Below are 18,869 nucleotides of genomic sequence, written 5' to 3'. Positions count from 1 at the left end.
CTTAGAACTAATAAACTGGCACCACCCAACCTCAAGGGGGCAGGGCAGGGAGTTCAATCCCATGGTGTATCCAGAAGTACCGGGAATAGCTGGAAATAGGAAGTATTTGAAAATGAAAGTGAAGGTCACTCAGTCGTGTCCGACCCTTTGTGACCCCATGGACTATACAGTCCATGAAATTCTCCAGGCCAGAATACTGGAGTGGGTAGCCACTACCTTCTGCAGTGGATCTTCCCAACCCAGGGATCAAACTGGGGTCTGTTGCATTATTGGCCGATTCTTTATCAACTGAGCTATGATGAGGGAAGCCAGAGTGTTTGGTGGATAGAATAACAATAATCAGGCCGTCCTGATGGCTCAGTGGTAAAGAATCTGCCTGCAGTGCAGAAGACACAGGAGATGACAGGGTCCAGTCCCTGAGTGGGGAAGATGCCCTGGAGAAGGAAATGGCAACCCATTGCAGTATTCTTGCCTGAAAGCATCTGATAGGCAGAGGAGCCAGGCGCTCTACAGTTCAAAGGGCTGCAAAGAGTAGGACAGGTCAGAGAACAAGCACAAAGAAGATAACAATAATCACTAGGATAGTAAGTGCATGCCCCTATTTTACACAAGGAAGCAGAAGGAAGTCAAGCAGCTTGCCAAGTCACATAGCTAGTAAGTGAAAGAGCTAAGATGCTATTATTAAAGAATCAAGCATGATGTGAACAATATTTTTATGGCAAATTCTAAGTCTGTCAATTCTATGTCACCTAGATATTAGAGAGTGAACAGGGATTAGCAGATGCTCCTTGGTTTCACTTTTGTGAACCTGAAATCCTTTGCCTGTATTTCTAGCTGCCTACCTCAAAAGCCAGAGATTAAAAATATTGCCTTTTTGGTACCAGAGCTGAGTTCCTTATGAAATTGTTATAGCCCTTGGAGTTCTCAGGATAATTTATTGAAGATAAAAAAATGTGACTTTCAATCATTTGGAAAATGTTAACAATGTGAAGCCAAATAACCTTCAAGAAGAGGAAGTACTTTCAATCCAACTTGCCTCAATGGTGTGCATTTTTCATGAAGATGAATTATAGACATGGCTGATGCATGCACAACTGCAGGGGGCTCTCCTAACATAGAATCCTACATTGACAGTGCCTCCTGGATCTGTAAATGCATCTGTCAAAGAAAATCTTTCCTTCTAGGAGACGAGTATCATACTTTGCCTCCATTTTAGCTCCTGTCCTCAGTAGTATTTCACTTCTTATGAGTAGGGTTTGGAAGAGAAATTATCATTCAAGCCTTGAAGAATTTACAAAATTTGTACTTCCATTGAGGGTTCAGACACTGGAAGCTCTTCCTGTCATTCCCCTTTTAGCATTTGATATCTTGTGGTCTACAGCCCTTGCTCATGGGTACTGAAGAATCTCTACTTCCCTATACATTCTAACACCAAGTGAATAGAAAATTTACATTACGTCTTCGCAACACCCAGAAATGGTCCTCACCTTGCTGTACTTTATTACTCTGGGGTGCTTTCAAACAGTCCACTTGTCCATTTCTCTCCTTAGGATCTGATTTAATTAACCTGGGATAGGGACAGTCTGAGAATATTTTGTAAAGCTCCTCAGATGGTTCTAACAGTAGCCTAGGCCAAGAACCTAGGCTTCCCTGGTGGCTCAAATGGTAAGGAATCTGCCTGCAATGCCGGAGACCTGGGTTCAGTCCCCGGGTTGGGAAGATCACCTGGAGAAGGGAATGGCTAACCATTCCAGTATTCTTGCTCGGAGAATTCCATGGACAGAGAAGCCTGGTGGGTTACAGTCCATGGGGTTGTAAAGAATCAGACATGACTGAGCAACTAACATAACATAACAGGTTGAAAACCACAGACCTCGGAAATAGTTAAAATGTGTCCTAAGACAAGGCCTGTCTAGTCAAGGCTATGGTTTTTGCAGTGGCTATGTATGGATGTGAAAGTTGGACTGTGAAGAAAGCTGAGCACTGAAGAATTGATGCTTTTGAACTGTGGTGTTGGAGAAGACTCTTGAGAGTTGCTTGGACTGCAAGGAGATCCAGCCAGTCCATTCTAAAGATCAGTCCTGGGTGTTCACTGAAAGGAATAATGCTAAAGCTGAAACTCCAATACTTTGCCACCTCATGCAAAGAGTTGACTTATTGGAAAAGACCCTGATGCTGGGAGGGATTAGGGGCAGGAGGAGAAGGGGATGACAGAGGATGAGATGGCTGGATGGCATCACTGACTCAATGGACATGAGTTTGAGTGAACTCCAGGAGTTGGTGATGGACAGGGAGGCCTGGCGTGCTGTGATTCATGGGATTGCAAAGAGTCAGACACAACTGAGTAACTGAACTGAACTGAACCAAACTGAATACAAGGTTATTAGCAAAAAGTTCAATTGATTAGATTAGAAACATGGGAAAACTATAACACTGCTCTATAAAAAGAACCAAAAAAGATAAATTGTAATAGCTGATACGATTCCTCAACCTATGAAATTTGTCTTCTAGCCCAAAGTTCTGCCAAGATCTACAAGTATGCCGTATCACCAAATCCATCTGATAACTGGTTCTCCATCTTGGACATAAGAATGCCTTGGAAAACTTCTAAAATCCAGAGAGTCCATATGCAAGCCCGGTTAAGACACAAAACTTTTGGGTGGATACCAAAAAATTCAAAAACCAAAAAAAAGTTCATGTTTTAGAAAACTTTCTCCAGTTAATTCCAAAATGCAGCCAAAGTTAATAATGACTCTACCTGTTTCTTTTCAGTCAATATTGTACTGAACTTCTCAGTAACTTTTGACATCAGCTTCTTCCTCCTTCTTGGGAAACTATTATCTTGGTTTCTCTGACTCCATGCTTTCCCATTTTCCTCTTTTATTCCAACTTCTCTGACCATTTTGCCCCCTCATTCATGTGTGTCACCTTCTCTTCTAGATTTCTATATTCTGCAGCTCTTCAGACTTCAGCTCTTGAGGCAGAATCATCATCCTGGTTTAGTGGCTATAATTCTACTCTGATGATTCTAAATACCAGCATTTAGCCCCAAATCCCCAAATTTATATCTCTAGCCTAGATTTTTTTCTCAGCTTGTTTATCCTCTTGGATGCTTTACAGGCATCTTTTCTGTGCTGCGCTTAGTCATTCAGTCATGTCCGACCCCATGGACTGTAGCTAACCTCTGTCCTTGGGGATTCTCCAGGCAAGAATACTGGAGTGGGTTGCCACACCCTCCTTCAGGGGATCTTCCCAACCCAGGGATCAAACCCAGGTCTCCCACCCTGCAGGTGGATTCGTTACAATCTGAGCCACCAGGGAAGCCCACGAATACTGGAGTGGGTAGCCTATCCCTTCTCCAGCAGATCTTCCAGACCCAGGAATCGAACTGGGGTCCCCTGCATTGCAGGTAGATTCTTTACCAGCTGAGCTACATACACAGGAGGCCCCTACAGTCTTCTTTACACACTTTCAAAATGGGACTCTTGATCTCAGATGTGCATCCTTCTTAGATGCCTTCCTCACTCTGACTATACAATGCAGTCTCTCCAATTTGTACAAGCCAGAAATCTGGGAAGCCAGAAATCTCCATGCTCAAACCCCATCCACAAGTCCAAGCCTTACTCACATCTCTTTTAGTCTGCCTCCAAATACACTTCAAATCCACCCTCTTCCTTATGTACCCACAGCAATGAATAAATTAGTCACTTCTTGTTGCATGATGCATGGCCCTAAAACTTAACACCTTAAAACAATGATGAAGATTTTATAGCTCATATAAATTTTATGAATCTAGATTATGGGAGTGGTGTAGCTACACGATTCTGAGTAGGGGTCTCTCTTGAGTGTTCATGAACTATGGGCCAGGGCTATAGCAATCTGAAAGCTTAACCAGGGCTACAAGATCTGCTTCCCATGTGGCTCACTCACGCGTTTGGAGAGTTTGCCCTGGTTGTTGGCAGGACACTTAAGTTCCTCCCTGCAAGGAATTCTCCAGAGGGCTGCTTGAGCATCCTCACACCATGGCAGCTGCTACCCCATGAGAGTAGTCCATGACAGAGAAAATAGGAGGCTGCACTGTCCCTTTGGCTTACCTTTGGAAGACACACAGCATCATTTTTGCATGACCTTATCGATTACACAGATCAGCCCTATTTAATGTCGGAGGGAACTACACCAGGATGTGAAAACCAGGTGGAGAGGCTCAGTGGGGCAAATATGGAGACTGGTGGACACAACAACCAACACTAAATATGCCACAATGATTTCTCACCTAGAATATTCCAACATGCTGGTTAATAACTTCACTTCTAACTCTGTTCTTATCTCAGCATTTTCCACAAAGCTGACAGAATGATCTTTTAATAAAGAGAATTGTATCATGTCATTTTTCAGCTTCAATCTTTAATGTCATGATATTGGACTTGGATAGAAATTCCAGGCAAGGTCTTCAAAAGCTAGTCCTAGCCTCCCATTCAGCTCTCTCCTCCTGGCTGCGTTCTTTGTTCAAGCCACTTCAGTCTCACCAAGCCAGGTTCTTTCCCACTAAAGGGTTTTTGCAGGTCCTACTTCTCTGTGTGTAAATTGCGTCCCTCCACTCCATCCTTCAGTCTGGAAGTTTCTGCTCATTCTTTAGGTCTCTGACTAGCTACTCACTCAGAGAGGCCCTCCCAGCCTCCCAAACTAAAACTTCACCCTGTATTTTTCCATGATAATTCATCACAATTTATAGTGAAATTTTGCATTTATTACTGTCTCACCACTATGGTGGAGAAGGAAATGGCAACCCACTCCAGTACTCTTGCCTGGAAAATTCCATGGATGGAGGAGACTGGTAGGCTACAGTCAATGGGGTCGGAAAGAGTCCGACATGACTGAGCTACTTTACTTTCTTTCTTTCTATAATTCCTTTTGGAAAAGGACATGGCAATCCACTCCAATGTTCTTGCCTGGAGAATCCCATAGACAGAGGGTCCTGGTGGGCTATGGTCTATGGGGTTGCAAAGAGTTGGACGTGACTAAGCAACTAACATACACACACACATGCGCGCATGTACACACAAACACACCACTATGGTGGAAAGATCCCAGGAAACAGCAGCTCTGCTTTGTTTAGCATTCTCCACCAAGCACCTAGGATGCTGATGGGAAGATAGAAGATCCTCAATATTTATTGAATAAAATGAATGAATGGTTGGGTAGATGGGTGGATGACTAGCAATCTTTAAGAGGATTTCACTTGAGCTCCCCAAATTTTAATGTATGTTTCTCTTAAGCTTTGCCAACACTCTCAATGCTAGAGATGAGAAAGCCAGAAACAGCCAGAAAAGTTTAGTTTAAAATAGAACTATTTCTCATTGTATGACATCCCTTATATGTGGAATCTAAAAAGAAATGACACAAATGAATTTATTTACAAAAGACAGACAGACAGAGAGGGAACTTACAGTTTCCTGGAGGTGGGAGCAAAAGACTGGTGGAAAGGATAGTTAGGGGGTCTGGGATCCACATGTACACACTGCCATATTTAAAATGGCTAACCAACAAGGACCAGGTCTATAGCACAGGGAGCTCTGCTCAATGCTATGTGACAACGTGGATGGGAGGTGAGTTTGCAGGAGAATTGATACATGTGTATGTATGGCTGAGTCTCTTCACTGTTCACCTCAAACTATTGCAACATTGTTAATTGGTTATACCACAATACAAAATAAAAGTTTTTGAAAAGTGGAACTATTTCTCCTCTCTATTCTGATCATTTTTTCCCCAAAAAATTTGAAAAGGGTTAAACTTTTTGGACTATTGATTTTTAGAATGAGATTTAAAGTTGTTGTTGTTGTTGTTGTTGTTATTGGTATTGTTGTTTGGCTGGAGTATTTTATTTTATTATTATTTTTTTTCATTTTTTAAAAATTTTATTTTATTTTTAAATTTTACATAATTGTATTAGTTTTGCCAAATATCAAAATGAATCTGCCACAGGTATACATGTGCTCCCCACCCTGAACCCTCTTCCCTCCTCCCTCCCCTACCGTCCCTCTGGGTCGTCCCAGTGCACCAGCCCCAAGCATCCAGTATCGTGCATTGAACCTGGACTGGCATCTCGTTTCATACATGATATTTTACATGTTTCAATGCCATTCTCCCAAATCTTCCCACCCTCTCCCTCTCCCACAGAGTCCACAAGACTGTTCTATACATCAGTGTCTCTTTTGCTGTCTCGTACACAGGGTTATTGTTACCATCTTTCTAAATTCAATTTTAAGAACATTGTGCTCTACTCCTATAAGCAGAAAAGATGATATAGAAAACCACCAAATTAATGATTGCTTTGAATCAATAAAAATATTTTATATTTTTTGTCAGACATTTCTTACTGATTTATTTGACTGAATAGCTTAGATAATATCACCTGCTCTTGTTTTTTGTGTGTGTGCATTTCTACTCACACACATCAAATGAAAATCCAAAGGCCTCACGAAACAAAGAATTTTGTTGTCAACCAGTTTGTGTTGCTGCAATCCTGTGGGTCCATGAGCCAGAGTAAGATGTAAGGCAATGTGCTCTCATTTGCATCACAAAACACATGGTACATTTAGAGATTAGCACAGCAAGGGTAATTTTAATGCTCCAGAACACATTTATTCGCTGTTGTGTGGTCTATGTGTACAGTATTTTCATCCTGTCTGCTCTACATCCCATCTTACCTTCTAAAAAGAAAAACTCTTGCAGGGTCATTTGCGAAGAGTTTTTGAGACCATTTGCTTCTTGCTTATTTGACAATAATTCTGAAGAAGTAATGGGATTGCAATTTTTATGAATCTTGGGCCCTGAAATGAAGTTGAGACTCAACTAGGAAGCAACGGGGTAAGGGAGCCCTGCTACCAGTGAGAACTGACTAGAAGCTTCACACGAATAGCTATGTTTTGAGTGGCAAAATAGAAAGCTAATATAGCCTAGTAGGAAGAAACATTCTAAAGAACAGATGCAACAACTCAGAAGTATAACTGTCAGGGACGAATTAGCACAAGAACAAACTTCTCTCTACATGTGACTAGGCACTAAGATAGCACATGCACACTTTTTAGTCTGTACAATGACTAATTTTAAAATAATTTAAGTTTAGATGATGTTATATTTCAACACAGCAGGAAAATCCCTGAAGGGGTTGTTAAGATAATCATATGGATTTGGGGAACTGATGGTCTTCTACTTGATTCTGCTGATTCCTCCACCATGCTAGGAATCTCCTTGACTTTAGTAATGCTACAGTTCCTGGTAATTCTCAATATCCTTTGTATTTCTTTTTTTATTAGGACTTTTAATGTAATAAGAAGAATAGATTTGACTCCAGATTAGATCTGTTTTGGACAAGGGAATGGCAAATCACTTCAGTATTCTTGCCTTGAGAACCCCATGAACAGTATGAATAGGCAAAAAGATAGGACACTGAAAGATGAACTCCCCAGGTCGGTAGGTGCCCAATATGCTACTGGAGGTCAGTGGAGAAATAACTCCAGAAAGAATGAAGAGACTGAGCCAAAGTAAGTTTTGCCAAGAGAACGCACTGGTCTTGGCAAATACCCTCTTCTAACAACACAAGACTCTACATATGGACATCACCAGATGGTCAATACTGAAATCAGATTGATTATATTCTTTGCAGCCAAAGATGGAGAAGCTCTATACAGTCAGCATAAATAAGACTGAGAGCTGACTATGGCTCAGATCATGAACTTCTTATTGCCAAATTCAAACTTAAATTGTAGAAAGTAGGGAAAGTCACTAGACCAGTTCAGTTCAGTCACTCAGTCATGTCTGAATCTTTGCGACCTCATGGACTGCAGCACACCAGGCCTCACTGTCCATCACCAACTTCTGGAGTTTACTCAAACTCATGTCCATTGAGTCAGTGATGCCATCCAACCATCTCATCCCCTGTCATCCCCTTTTCCTCCTGCCATCAACCTTTCCCAGCATCAGCGTCTTTTCAAATGAATCAGCTCTTTGCATCAGGTATGACCTAAATCAGGCACAGACCATTCAGGTATGACCTAAATCAAATCCCTTAAGATTATACAATGGAAGTGACAAATAGATTCAAGAGACTAGATCTGATAGAGTGCCTGATGAACTATGGATGGAGGATCGTGACATTGTACAGGAGACAGGAATCAAGACCGTCCCCAAGAAAAACAAATGCAAAAAAGCAAAATGGCTGTCTGAGGAGGCCTTACAAATAGCTGTGAAAAGAAGGGAAGCAAAAAGCAAAGGTGAAAAGGAAAGATATACCTATTTGAATGCAGATTTCCAAAGAATAGCAAAGAGAGATCAGAAAGCCTTCCTCAGTAATCAGTGTAAGGAAATAGAGGAAAACAATAGAATGGGAAAGACTAGAGATCTCTTCAAGAAAATTAGAGACACCAAGGGAACATTTCATGCAAAGACGCGCTCAATAAAGGACAGAAATGGTATGGACCTAATAGAAGCAGAAGATATTAAGAAGAGGTGGCAAGAATACACAGAAGAACTGTACAAATTTCATGACCAAGATAATCACGATGGTGTGATCACTCACCTAGAGCCAGACATCCTGGAATCTGAAGGCAAGTGGACCTTAGGAAGCATCATATGAACAAAGCTAGTGGAGGTGATGGAATTCCAGTTGAGCTATTTCAGATCCTGAAAGATGATGCTGTGAAAATGCTGCACTCAAGATGCCAGCAAATTTGGAAAACTCTGCAGTGGCCAAAGGACTGGAAAAGGTCAGTTTTCATTCCAATCCCAAAGAAAGGCAATGATAAAGAATGCTCAAACTACCGCACAATTGCACTCATCTCACACGCTAGTGAAGTAATGCTCAAAATTCTCCAAGCCAGGCTTCAGCAATACGTGAATCGTGAACTTTCAGATGTTCAAGCTGGTTTTAGAAAAGGCAGAGGAACCAGAGATCAAATTGCCCACATCTGCTGGATCATGGAAAAAGCAAGAGAGTTCCAGAAAAACATCTATTTCTGCCTTATTGACTATGCCAAAGCCTTTGATTGTGTGGATCACAATAAACTGTGGAAAATTCTCAAAGAGATGGGAATACCAGACCACCTGACCTGCCTCTTGAGAAATCTGTATGCAGGTCAGGAAGCAACAGTTAGAACTGGACGTGGAAAAACAGATTGGTTCCAAATCAGGAAAGGAGTACATAGAGGCTGTATATTGTCACCCTGCTTATTTAACTTCTATGCAGAGTACATCACGAGAAATGCTGCGCTGGATGAAGCGCAAGCTGAAATCAAGATTGCAGAGAGAAATATTAATAACCTCAGATATGCAGATGATACCACCCTTATGGCAGAAAGTGAAGAGGAACTGAAGAGCCTCTTGATGAAAGTGAAAGAGGAGAGTGAAAAAGTTGGCTTAAAGCTCAACATTCAGAAAACGAAGATCATGGCATCCAGTCCCATCACTTCATGGGAAATAGATGGGGAAACAGTGGAAACAGTGGTAGACTTTATTTTTTTGGACTCTAAAATCACTGTAGGTGGTAATTGTAGGCATGAAATTAAAAGACGCTTACTCCTTGGAAGAAAAGTTATGACCAACCTAGATAGCGTATTAAAAAGCAGAGACATTACTTTGCCAACAAAGGTTCATCTAGTCAAGGGTTTGGTTTTTCCAGTAGTCATGTATGGATGTGAGAGTTGGACTATAAAGAAAGCCGAGCGTAGAAGAATTGATGCTTTTGAACTGTGGAGAAGACTCTTGAGAGTCCCTTGGACTGCAAGGAGATCCAACCAGTCCATTCTAAAGCAAATCAGGCCTGAATGTTCATTGGAAGAATTGATGTTAAAGCTGAAACTCCAACCTTTGGCCACCTGATGGGAAAATCTGACTGATTTGAAAAGACTCTAATGCTGGGAAAGATTGAAAGCAGGAACAGAAGGGGATATCAGTGGATGAGATGGTTGGATGGCATCAACGACTCAATGCACATGAGTTTGTGTAAACTCCCGGAGTTGGTGATGGACAGGGAGGTCTGGCGTGCTGCAGTCCATGGGGTCGCAAAGAGACATGACTGAGCAGCTGAACTGAATGGACTAGATTTGTTTGCCATTCCCTTCTCCAGGGGATTTCCCTGACCCGGGATTGAACCCAGGTCTCCCTCATAGCAAGTAGATTCTTTACCATCTGAGCCACCAGGGAAGCCCTCTGTTGCTTTAATGTTTGTATTCTGCTGCTTTTGCTACAAGAATATTTCCTATAGCCTGAAATAAACAGTATTGAACATTCTTGAGGCTCTGACCTTTAAGGGTATAGCATTTTCCCTTCCAAATAAAGATTTAAAGTTGCAGAAGAGAATAACATTTGTCTTGCTGGAGGTTTACAGGAACATTGTAACCTGACCTAGGTGAATAGCTACAAGAACAAAGGATTCCTACACCAAGAAGTTTGCAATAATCAACCATCACTCACCTTGACTTTAAAAAGGGCTTGCTGAAACCCTTTGGGAAATTGGGGCTTTTGGAGGGCATGAGCCACCTGCTCTCCTTGCATGGCCCTGCAATAAAGCTTCCTCTGCTCCAAACTCCAATATTCTTGTATTGTTTGGCCTTGCTGTGCATCAGGCACAGAAATCTGCATTCATTCACAGTAACAAAAACCAATTTAATAAAAAGAGAATGTGATGACTCCTAAAGCTTAGAATTTCAGGAGGTGGACTGAGCAAGTTTGGATCTGAGACAGAACTGTTCTCTCTGCTGCGCTTGCTGGCATTCTCCTCCAGCTCCTTGCTCTATCAGCTCTGCTGTCATTTGTGTGAGCTCCAACCTCAGCTGGAGTGTCCCCATAAGGTAACAAAACTGTCCACCAGCAGCTCCAGTCTTACATCCTACTGAAATCCCAAACAAAGAGTGAATCTCTTCTCCAACTGGTCCAGTAAGAACTCTACTAGAAGTCTCAGTGGACCTAGCTTTGACCTCTTCCCCTGCCAAAATTTCTATTTAATGTTTTAATCACACTGCCTTTTTTCCATTTGTTGGATTGGGTCTTTCCTGCAAAATGCTGTTCTTTCCACTAGACTCTTCCCTTCCATCAGGGCCAATTTAATTTTTTCCTCATCCTTCAGATTTCTGCTAAAATGCTATTGCATTTCCCTGATTCTGGAGCACACACTGTAAGTTTACACGTTATGTAAGGAAAGGGTTAATCTTGCAGCTATACAGGGTAACTCTGTACTTATCTCCTGGGATAAGTCTGGTCAAGGGAAGAATGAAATATACTAGCTACAACTTTATAGTGTGTGTTTAAAGTCTGAAATTCCCCTAGAGGCAACCTGTATTGGTTTGTCTGCATGTTTTAGGGATGCACAGATTGGCAGTTTGTATCTGGTTTGGCAGGTGATCCAGCCTGGGTTTTTACGGAGCCAGTGCTATAAAATAGCCCTCAACAAATGTGCGCCTGGGCTCAGAGTTATCTTGCTGGTGTATAATCTGAAGATGAAGTGTGCCCTGTTCTGAGAAACTAAGAAATGACATCAGGGAGTTATACCTAGAAGTCTTAGACCCAAATACACCCTCTGTTCTACTATGTCATTTACTTGTATTAGAGACTTCCTTAAGTATATCCTGTGGAATCTTTTGAATCTTGTGATAATCTTCAATTATCTAAATGTGTGATAGTCACATATGTATTTTGTGATTATTCTATTAATCATTATTTATAAAGGATAAGATGATTGGATGGCATCACCAATGCAATGGACATGAACTTGGGCAAATTGTGGGAGATGGTGAGGGACAGGGAAGCCTGGCATGCTGCAGTCTATGGGGTCATGAAGAGTTGGACATGGCTTGGCAACTGAACAACAAAAAAATCAGGGTCCAACCAGGGAAGCAAAAACCACTCTGAATTCTTCAGAAAGGAAGTTAATGCAAGGATTTGGTGTACAGATGATAAAAAAGTTTGAGGAGTCAACCAGGGCACGGTGAGGTAGCCCAGACATTAACAAAAACAAAGGAAGTTGGTATCAGGCTAAAGTGACAGAGGGAGGAGGTGGTGCCACCAGAGCAGAGGGGCCAGGGTCAGACAGTGGGAGCTGGAACCAGGGCAGGATAGTCAGTTGGCAACTGGATCCATGGGGGAGACAGACACAGCAATCACCTGGGATGCTGTCAAGGCAAAGAGTGAAAAGGAGAACTAGCCTGGCTTCTCCTCTTCTTACTACGACCAAAGCTGGTGGAGGTGATGGAATTCCAGGTGAGCTATTTAAAATCCTAAAGGATGATGCTGTTAAAGTGCTGCACTCAACATGCAAGCAAATATGGAAAACTCAGCAGTGGCCACAAGACTGGAAAAAGTCAGTTTTCATTCCAGTCCCAAAGAAAGGTAGTGCCAAAGGATGTTCAAACTACCACACAATAGTACTCATTTCGCATGCTAGCAAGGTAATGCTCAAAATCCTTCAAGTTAGGCTTCAACAGTATGTGAACCAGGAACTGATGTTCAAATTGGATTTAGAAAAGGCAGAGGATCCTGAGATCAAATTGCCAACATTTATTGGATCACAGAAAAAATGGGAATTCCAAGGAAACATCTACTTCTGCTCCACTGACTACACTAAAGCCTTTGACTGTGTGGATCACAACAAACTCTGGAAAATTATTAAAGATGTGGGAATACCAGACTACCTTACTTGCCTCCTGAGAAACCTGTATGCAGGTCAAGAAGCAACAATTAGAACTGGACATGGAATAACGGACTGGTTCAAAATTGGGAAAGGAGTATGTCAAGGCTGTATATTGTCACCCTGCTTATTTAACTTTTATGTAGAGTACATCATGCAAAATGCTGGGCTGGATGAAGTTCAAACTGGAATCAAGATTGCCGGGAGGAATTTCAACAACCTCAGATATGCAGATTACAACATCCTATGGCAGAAAGTGAAGAGGAACTAAAGAACCTGTTGATGAAAGTGAAAGAAGAGAGTAAAAAAAAAGCTGGCTTAAAACTCAACACACACAAAAATAAGATCATGGCATCTGGTCCCATCACTTCATGACAAATAGATGGGGAAAAATGGAAACAGTGAGAGACTTTATCTTCTTGCACTCCAAAATTACTGCAGATGGTGACTGCACACATGAAATTAAAAGATGCTTGCTCCTTGGAAGAAAAGCTATGACAAACCTAGACAGCATATTAAAAAGCAGACACATTATTTTGCTGACAAAAGTCTACCTAGTCAAAGCTATGGTTTTTCCAGTAGTCATGTATGGATGTGAGAACTGGACCATAAAGAAGGCTAAGTGCTGAAGAACTGATGCTTTCAAACTGTGGTGCTGGAGTATATTCTTGAGAGTCCCTTGGACTGCAAGGAGATCAAGCCAGTCAATCTTAAAGGAAATCAACCTTGAATATTCATTGAAAGGACTGATGAAGCTGAAGCCCCAATACTTTGGCCACCTGATGTGAAGAACTGACTCATTGGAAAAGACCAATGCTGGGAGAGATTGAGGGCAGGAAAGAAGGGGACGACAAAGGATGAGATGGTTGGATGGCATCACCAACTCAATGGACATGAGTTTGAGCAAGCTCTGAGAGATAGTGAAGGGCAGGGAATCCTGGTGTGCTGCAGTCCATGGGGTCGCAAAGAGTCAGTTATGACTGAGCAGCTGAACAACTCCTCCCTTCCTTTCCATTCCTATCTTTTACCAGCATCTGCCATTGTCCTAATCTACCTGGAAGCCAGATTATGCTGAAAACATGGACAATCTGAATGGGTCACAGTCCAGGGAGACATCACAGAAGAGGAGCAAGGAACAACCCCAGGAGTATCATTATCAGTGCTCAGCAGATACACACCGAATGAATTAAAGCAAACTGTGTACAGAACGAGTATCACTGGTTGATTCAAAATTGTGGTGGTTCCAGCCTGGAAAGGTCTAGGTCTATAACAAAACGCATGTGGTACATAGACAAGAGGGCCCTGCCCAGAGGAGAACCTGGAGAGACACAGTCAGGTGGCTGGCTGCTGTCATTTAAGGATGATTCTGTTGCTGATCAATCCTCCTCCTGGCTAAGCCTTTCCTTAGCTTTGCAACACACTGCTTTAGCTAGGGATGAATTACTGGTAAATCTTTATCAGTGATCTTCTGTCTATTGGCCATTTCATTTGTTCTGTGTTGACTTCAGAATTTACTTTTTATGAGGTGAGGAAATACTTCTCTTACTTCCAACTCTTTTAGGAGGGAAATACACTGGAGCCTGTGTGTCCCAATAACAAAGAATATAATAATCTCCCAAATGTAAAGAATACATGGATATTTCACCTCATCTTGTAAAAAACTAAATCTATGGAAATTAAATTGTCTTTTGTGTATTAGCTCTTCTTCAAAGTCTTTTTTGCTGAAGATACAGAGGAAAGACAATTATTCTAAATTTTAAATAAAACACATATACCACATAATACTCAACTATATATCTAGGATAAAAAAATCTTCAGTGACTTCTAGAATGTTAACAGAATATTACGTTCCTCCTTATTGCCCACATAAAATTCATGATATGGTAACAATTACCTAATGATCTAAGTATATTAGCATGAGCTTATTTGATTTTCACAAATGCCCCATCTGTCTTCATTTGTAAATTTCCCCCAGGATCCATTGTTACATAAACACAATTTCAGGAAAAATATATACCTTAGGCAAATATATGGAAAATAATAATGCAGTACAGATGACTATTTACTTCAAATTTATGCCTTTTTGTAGAAGCCTGAATTCTCTTTTCATACGGCTTACTTAAAAACAGTGTTGGCTCAGTGGTTCTCTTGGGGACCTTCATGCTCATAGTGAATCTGCCTAGTTGTCAATTCAATAAAAATTGCTAAGCTAACAGCACTGGGGTTGGTTCATTTGTACCAAGTAGACATGACCATATCGTGAGCATGAGGTTGAATACATATTTCTGTCTCTCCTGTTTATAATTTTCAGTGACTGATAATACCAACTCAAGTGTGAAGAATGAGACACTGCCAGTGGGATATGTGGGCTTTCTCTTTTTAAGTTGCTGCTGAATTGGCTCTCACTGCTAGTCTTTCTTGTTCTTCGTAATTAAGAATGATTTAGACAAGTTTTCTCCTTTCTTTTTAAGGAGAAAGCATGTAGTACAAAATGAACCTCAAGGCATCACCATCTAAAACTTTGAGGACAAAAGCATGCCATTTACATCAGATGCTACAGAGCTACCCAGATTTCCTCTAACTCCTGGAGTAACCATTGCTCAGCTACTACAGTTGGTGGTTGCTTTTAGCTCAGAGTTACCCTCTCCTCGATAAAGAACAGAAATGGTATGGACCTAACAGAAGCAGAAGATATTAAGAAGAGATGGCAAGAATACACAGAAGAACTGTACAAAAAAGATCTTCATGACCCAGATAATCACGATGGTGTGATCACTGACCTAGAGCCAGACATCCTGGAATGTGAAGTCAAGTGGGCTTTAGAAAGCATCACTACGAACAAAGCTAGTGGAGGTAACAGAATTCCAGTTAAGCTATTCCAAATTCTGAAAGATGATGCTGTGAAAGTGCTACACTCAATATGCCGGCAAATTTGGAAAAGTCAGCAGTGGCCACAGGACTGGAAAAGGTCAGTTTTCATTCCAATCCCAAAGAAAGGCAATGCCAAAGAATGCTCAAACTACCACACAATTGCACTCATCTCACACACTAGTGAAGTAATGCTCAAAATTCTCCAAGCCAGGCTTTAGCAATATGTGAACCGTGAACTTCTGATGTTCAAGCTGATTTTAGAAAAGGCAGAGGAACCAGAGATCAAATTGCCCACATCCACTGGATCATGGAAAAAGCAAGAGAGTTCCAGAAAAACATCTATTTCTGCTTTATTGACTATGCCAAAGCCTTTGACTGTGTGGATCACAATAAACTGTGGAAAATTCTTCAAGAGATGGGAATACCAGACCTGATCTGCCTCTTGAGAAATCTGTTTGCAGGTCAGGAAGCAACAGTTAGAACTGGACATGGAACAACAGACTGGTTCCAAATAGGAAAAGGAGTACGTCAAGGCTGTATATTGTCACTCTGCTTATTTAACTTCTATGCAGAGTATATCATGAGAAACGCTGAACTCGAAGAAACACAAGCTGGAATCAAGATTGCCAGGAGAAATATCAATAACCTCAGATATGCAGATGACACCACCCTTATGGCAGAAAGTGAAGAGGAACTCAAAAGCCTCTTGATGAAAGTGAAAGTGGAGAGTGAAAAACTTGGCTTGAAGCTCAACATTCAGAAAACAAAGATCATGGCATCTGGTCCCATCACTTTGTGGGAAATAGATGGGGAAACAGGGGAAACAGTGGAAACAGTGTCAGACTTTATTTTTCTTGTCTCCAAAATCACTGCAGATGGTGACTGCAGCCATGAAATTAAAAGACGCTTACTCCTTGGAAGGAAAGTTATGACCAACCTAGATAGCATATTAAAAAGCAGAGACATTACTTTACCAACATAGGTTCGTCTAGTCAAGGCTATGGTTTTTCCTGTGGTCATGTATGCATGTGAGAGTTGGACTGTGAAGAAGGCTGAGTGCCGAAGAATTAATGCTTTTGAACTGTGGTGTTGGAGAAGACTCTTGCGAGTTCCTTGGACTGCAAGGAGATCCAACCAGTCCATTCTGAAGGAGATCAGCCCTGGGATTTCTTTGGAAGGAATGATGCTAAAGCTGTAACTCCAGTACTTTGGCCACCTCATGTGAAGAGTTGACTCATTGGAAAAGACTCTGATGCTGGGAGGGATTGGGGGCAGGAGGAGAAGGGGATGACAGAGGATGAGATGGCTGGATGGCATCACTGACTCGAGGGACGTCTCAGTGAACTCCGGGAGTTGGTGATGGACAGGGAGGCCTGGCATGCTGCGATTCATGGGGTCGCAAAGAGTCAGACATGACTGAGCAACTGATCTGATCTGACCTTTTCCTCTGGAGGATTGCCCTTGGTTGATTGGAGGCAACTTGTCAGTGAGCAAGGTGAAAAATCTGAGGTTTCTAATAGCTAGCCTCCTTCCTTCTGGGCAGGGCAAACTCTGTGCTACAATTCATCCTCCAGAGCTCTCCATGGAATCAGGCTAGGGCTAGCTTTCTGTTTTTTAGGTCCTCCTTCTGTTTTATCCTGCTCCCATCATCTCTTACAAGTTTCTCGGGAACACTCCCTCAATAAGACACATGCAAGAGTCTTCAGCTCCCTGTTTATAGGGAGCTCAGCCTAAGACACTACTTTCATTAGCTAATTCTTCAGCTATATAAAAATTCGATTAGGCTCTCTAGACCGAAAAAGTGAACACTGGTTCACTATCCACTAGAATGACTATGACTAAGAATTAGTAACTATTTCTATAGCAAATGTGCACTGTTCATCTTTGTCTGATTATCAAAAAATAGACAAAATGTACAGGTTTAAGTCACTTTAGTCAACAGCCTGAAAGTGAATCTTTTACTCTTCTGATTGCCTAGGTTGGAATCCACATCCCTGTGCCTCCTTTTGTTTACTTTGCAGCCAAGATTGAAAGAAGTTTAAAAACAAATCACTTATGGAGCATGAACCACGCAGAGGCACAAAACTGGAAACCTTATAGATGTTATTCCATTTGATTCTCACAACAGTTTATTAAAGGGCATATTATTATCCTTTCTTTGTAGATGATGAAATTGAGGCTCAGAGACAATTTGTAACTTGATCCAAAGACATGAAACTAGTAAATGGCAGAGTGAGGATTCAAACATACTAACTACAAAACCACACTCTTAACCAGTTCAGCCAAGTGTACATTTCAAGGTCAGTAGAGAGGCGGGTGGGCTTCCCAGGTGGAGTTAGTTGTAAAGAATCCACCTGCCAATGCAGACACAAGAGACACAGGTTCAAACCTTGGGTTGGGAATATCCCCTGGAGTAGAAAGTGGCAACCCATTCTAGTATTCTTGCCTGGAAGATTTCACAGACAGAGGAGCCTGACAGGCTACAGTCCATGGGCTGGCAAAGACTTGGATATGACCGAGTGACTGAGCACATAGAAGAGAGTATAGAGAACAGTATTTCCCCCTCATTTTCAGCTCCTGTGTATACATTCCTGTAGCACATTCTGTTGGTGACCATCTGGAATCCTGGGTTTCTTTTCCTATGTTGTACACCCAACCCAGCTACTTCCCACTTTCCAGCCAGTTGTTCACACCGTGACCCACCAATTCAATTCGTGGGGCTGCCCTTGAGCACTGGAATCGCCTCACAAGCACTCCCTCTAGTCTGTAACTGATTGGCCTGGGAATCCAGAAGCCCGGCACCTTTCCCTGGCACTCCACAGCTCCCCAAGGGCTCCATGGAAGCTGGGGTTTCATCAGAAAGCTCCCCCGTGCTTGGCTTATTTTCCCTTCCTGGCCTGCTTCCCTCATCTGGCCCCCCAGGAACCAAACCACCTATATCTGAATTTTCTTAACAAACCACTTGTACCTGAATTCTTGGCTCAGTGTTTCTTTTTAAAAAAGTTTTATTTTATTTTTTTAGGGTATAGTTGCTTTACAATGTTGCATTAGTTTCTGCTGTACAGCAAAGTGTACAGGAGAAATGGGTGAAGTGTCAACAGTGTCTACTGGAGGCATCAGTGTTTATTTGACCCCAAGTATCTAATGCATATCATTTATGATAATGTGTGAGAAGAAAACTGCTCCTTTAGTGTATTAAAAAGGGCTTCTCTTCCCTAATATTAAATAGCTTTCATTCAGTTCCACTAAAAGGATATCTTTAACATAATGATGTGCATCTTGTAAATTCTTTGATGATGACACTATGTTTATAACCAAA

Source organism: Bos javanicus, chromosome 13 (assembly GCF_032452875.1).
Source record: "Bos javanicus breed banteng chromosome 13, ARS-OSU_banteng_1.0, whole genome shotgun sequence".
Lineage (NCBI taxonomy): Eukaryota > Metazoa > Chordata > Mammalia > Artiodactyla > Bovidae > Bos > Bos javanicus.
This window is presented reverse-complemented; position numbering follows the sequence as displayed.